This window comes from Aplysia californica, unplaced genomic scaffold (genome assembly GCF_000002075.1).
Source record: "Aplysia californica isolate F4 #8 unplaced genomic scaffold, AplCal3.0 scaffold00449, whole genome shotgun sequence".
Taxonomy (NCBI): Eukaryota; Metazoa; Mollusca; class Gastropoda; order Aplysiida; family Aplysiidae; genus Aplysia; species Aplysia californica.
This window is the reverse complement of record NW_004797719.1, coordinates 14,830-19,864: the sequence shown is the minus strand read 5'-3', so window position 1 is coordinate 19,864 and position 5,035 is coordinate 14,830.

The window sequence follows — 5,035 nt, the reverse complement described above, 5'->3', positions numbered from 1 at the left end:
CATCCCCACTATTTTCTAGTTCATCCCCATTATTTTCTAGCTCATCCCCACTATTTTCTAGTTCATCCCCATTATTTTCTAGCTCATCCCCACTATTTTCTAGTTCATCCCCATTATTTTCTAGCTCATCCGCGGTGTTCCCCAGTATTTTTTAGCTAATCCCCAAAACTCCCCACTATTTTCTAGCAAATGCCAAACATTTTTTAGTTCCATTCCCAGTGGTCCCCAGTATTTTCTAGCTCATCCACAGTATTCCCCGGTATTTTCTAGTGGATTCCCAAAATTTGCCAGTATTTTCTAGCTCATCCCGAATATTTTTAAGCTCATCACTAATATTTTCTAGCTCATCCCCGGTATTTTCTAGATTATCACTAATTCTGAGTTCTTTTCAAGAGTTGAACGGTGACGAGGTCTTCTTGCAGCCAGGAAGCGTAACAGCCCATCGACAGACAAGATATTCCTTTCACCGATACATGTCATTATATTTATAATATAACAATATGTTTTTAAAAAAAAGTGACTCAAAAAAGATGTTAATGGTGAGATAATTGGACTTTTATTGCAGTTTCCATGATTCCAACTTTGATAAGGCAGTTTTGATTAATATGGCAACATGAAAAAAGAACCGTGTGTACATAAATTCAAACAGATTACACGCCGTATGTTTAAAAAAACCCCAAACAAACAAACAAACAAACAAACAAACAAACAAACAAACAAACAAACAAACAGTGGAACGAGCTTCTAAAAATCAAAGCAAAATAAAGACAAATTAAATAATACTACAGGCATCAGGAGAAAGGCAATATAAATTCCAACAAAATCTGGAAAGAGCGGAAGGAAGGAAGGAAGGAGTGGATAAGGCACAAGCCGCCAGGGAGGAATGCGAGGAAGGAAGAGCGTGAAAAAAACTTTTCTGCAATTTTCTCTTGAGTTCTACAAGAATCAACATTTGAGTCACGACGCAGTGGAATCAGGAGCTCGTCAATTTTTGGGCATAGCCCTATGGAGTTATGGGTATCAACTTAAAGGTTATTCATTTGTCTTGCTTTCAAAGAAAAAAAAAAATCCATTTATCTTGAACTTGAATAGAAGTGGAGATATTTATGATTGAAGGAGGTGGGGTCACCTGGTTTCAGAAGTAAAATTAGCGAGTAAATAGCCGCCAAAGTTTGGTGAGTTCATTAGTTTAAGTGTCCTAAGAAACTGCAAATTGACATTTTTTGAGTGCCTAAATCAATGTTTTTCCACAAAATCAACACATAAAAGTGTTTTTGAATGGACAAGGCGTTGAGCCAAATTTAAAAAATTTTGAAAAAAAAAATCCGAACTGGCCGAAAAATGCTGATTTCTCGGATTTCATTATTTTGACGATCGTCTGATTTCACACACTGCCTCACCTCAAAATCAAGGAAAGTGTGACCGTCGTCACTAGATGCTAAAACTAAACCTGCAGATTTCTTTTCAAATTTTTGCTGCAGGTGATTTCCCTGGCCCAGAGATTTACAAAAAATCCAAATATCAGCAGAGCTATATATCTAGATTCAGGAACAAAAACAAACCAAAAAGAGCCACATAACCTTTAAAAAAGTAGATCTAGTTCACTTAAACAGAATTTTTTTCTAATTGCTCAAAAATTCATTTGTGAAGAGTTTAATTAACAAATTAAAAGAATTTTAGAAATTTTTCTTTGTTGATTGACAACTTAAGTAAACTTGGTTAACATCGAAAAGAAAGAAGAAAATTTAAAGATTTCCGAATCACAACCATCAAGTGCAGGACCTTTTGGTTTATATATACAGCCAAAATTGTAATGATTATCTCCCCTGCACTAAAACGACAGCACATAAAAGCCCCCCCCCCCCCCCACCATTTGCATAGAACCCGTGTCTTATGTGCATCACAACTATTTTCTGGCAGGAGCGTACATTATACAAAAAGGTGGATGAGACGTCAAAGTTTGTTCTCAGACCTAGCAGTGGGAACATATTGTTACAAAATCAGCTCGATTGCGCCACTGCTGAAGGTATGGGAGTATTATTTAAATCCCCAGCATCCTTTGTATTGAATTCTCCATTACAAAGCAAGGCTCGGAGCAGAGAACAGATCGTGAAGGTACGGTATACATACCGTGACCTCAGTGCTTTCTTGTCGTATCTCCATTTTTTCGATATAGTCAAATAATATGTGACTTCTTCTTAAGCTCACTCTTTGTTATGAACTGTTTTCACGGTTATTAAAAATACAGTTAGGACAAAAAAGCACTGAGGTCGCGATATGTGTACATATAATTAGTTAACCAAGAAATTTGACACAAGATATGACAGAAGAAGAAAATAATACATTCAAGTAAAAGTTTGCGAAAGTGCACAAAATTAAAATTAAGGATTACAAAGAAATTTGATGCGAAAGATAATTCATGATGGAAGAAAAAAATTATACATCCTCAAGTGGAAACAAAAGAGTAAAATTTTTTTCTCTTTCAACAGATGTACATGTAGGCCTGTCATTATAGTTACACATGCAGAGGGACCAGGGAAGGGAATCAAGTGCCTGGATGAGGCAGACATTCAGATCAATATTTTATCCAAAGCTGGCTGCTTACAAAAGCATCAATGTTGAAAGCCCAGGACGATGTTGATTTCATTGAACAAGAAAAAAAAACTGCAATAAAAATGAAACCTTAGCATACAAGAATATTTATCTTAGAACATACAATGTTGTGTTGGCATAATAATTTGTCAAAGAAAGATGGGTTTTTAATTTTTTCATTATGAAGAAATTTTTATAAATTTAGACTGTACTCTCTGGCCTGGATCGAGTCTGATGCCACCAGTACATACGTTGTGCAGGCAGCGGCTGAAGTAACAAAACTCGCAGAAATAATTTCCAGAAATAGCTGACCATGATGCAGTCAGCATGCTCTGACATTTTCTGAGAACAATGAGAGCTGGAATGGACAATTAATTTACAATTTTTGTGTTGCAAGTGCCGTAAAACTCTTACTAAAACTAAATGAAAAGACTTTCTTCCTCGTTCTCGATGACAGCAGCTAGACAGTCAGTCCGATGTCGCGCACAAATAGTGCAGACTAAAAGACTATCCTTCAGGGAAAATGACAAGGGCCAAGAACCTACCACGGCTGGGGTGAGTGATGACAAAGAACATCCTAAGGGACGTATTTCTGCCCTGTCTTCACACATCGGGCTCCTCGACACTCACTGACATGCGGATAGTTTCACTTGAATGAGTCCATCAAGAATTAAACAAGCTTTCAGTGCACATAAAAATTGAACGTTTTAGCACACTAGTGACTCAAGTTGATGAACAAAATTTGACAGATGGAACAGCCTTTGACAGATGGAACAGCCTTTCAAAGATTGGACAGCCGAGATGCACAGGCGTTTCATGAAATAAGCAAAACTTGTCAGAACTTCTATGTCACAAGTGGAGGTGTTTAATAAAAGGAAAGTAACCCAGGAGAATAAATGACATTATGAATAATAATACAGACACCAAAACAAGACAGCAATGTGGTTGGGGTAATGGTTTGGTTATAAAATCACAAAGATCTTGTTCCATATTATAACAGTCTCGCACACACAAAATGAAATCGGCGGGTTGTGGAAATATGTTTTGTGCGAATTTCCCTATCATGTACATGTAAATACGGAGAATATAATATACGTATAAAGAAACACTATGGAACCTGAACATCTGTTCGCTATGTGCATGTTTGCTATGTCGCGACCTCAGTGTTTTCTTGTCGAATCTCCATTTTTATCGCAGTTATTAAAAATGGAGATACAACAAGCAAGCACTGGGGTCGCGATGTGCATGCTCGATTGTAATTTGGATATTCCCAGAAAAAATCCTGCACGTCAACTGGGTACCAGGTTCATCGAGCGAAGTTAAAATAAAAGTAAAATAGTTTGATACATCTTAATCATCACAAGAAGCACATAATAAATAGTTTATTGGCACCACTCAGCATTCCCAACAGAGGGACTTTCGTCTCTTCCAGTCTCAATATTCATAAATTCATAAATAGATAACGCGTTGCAGGGTTTTCTGAAATGTACTTTTTGGCTTCTAATCCTCAGGCATTCTTTCTATTAAAAGAGTGCATGTATATTTACCTGAAACTGAGCATGAAAAAGAAGTAATAATTGAAGCTATTGCATTACATAAACTTCCAGTAAATGAATACAAAAAACAAAAATCATACTGATTATACAAAAAGAAGAAATCAGATCTTTCACTCTCGTGCGAAACCAACTTTTACGTCATTTCTGGAGATATTTGCGCGAAAATCATTTTGGCTCATGAGATGAAATGACATCACTACCCAATACGTCGATGCTAAAACAACAACAACAGTAATAATAATAAATAATTGAATTTATACAGCACATATCCACACTCTATAGCATGCTCTATGCGCTTTACGACCATCGCTATCCCAGCAGACGCTGCAACACTCAGAAACATTCTCAGCTTCGCAGGAAGCGTACAATGCAAGCTGCGGATTCCTAGTGCAAAACCACTACGGTAACAAACTGATAAGATCTTCAGCTGTGTACAGGCGTAGGCAGGTACCCATTCCCACCTGGCTGAGGGGAGGACAATTTTTTGCAAAGTGTCTTTCCCAAGGACACAGTGTCCGTGCCCTGATGGGTTCATAAACGATGAGGTGATGGTGCTAATCTGATTAAAACTCACATAATCTTATAATCAATTCTACAGTTACTGGTCGACAATTCACAGACAGCAAATCACGTTTCAGAGCTGGGAACCATGTCGCGCCGACCTCAGTGCTTTCTTGTCCTATCTCCATTTTTTTAATAACAGTGAAAACAGCTCATAACAAAGAGTGAGCTTAAGGAGAAGAAGTCATATTTTCACTGTTAAAAAAAAATGGAGATAGGACAAGAAAACACTGAGGTCGCGATGTGTGTGTGTGTGTGTGTGTGTGTGCGTGCGTGCATGTGCGTGTGTGTGTGTGCGTGTGTGTGTGTGTGAGTGTGTGTGTGTG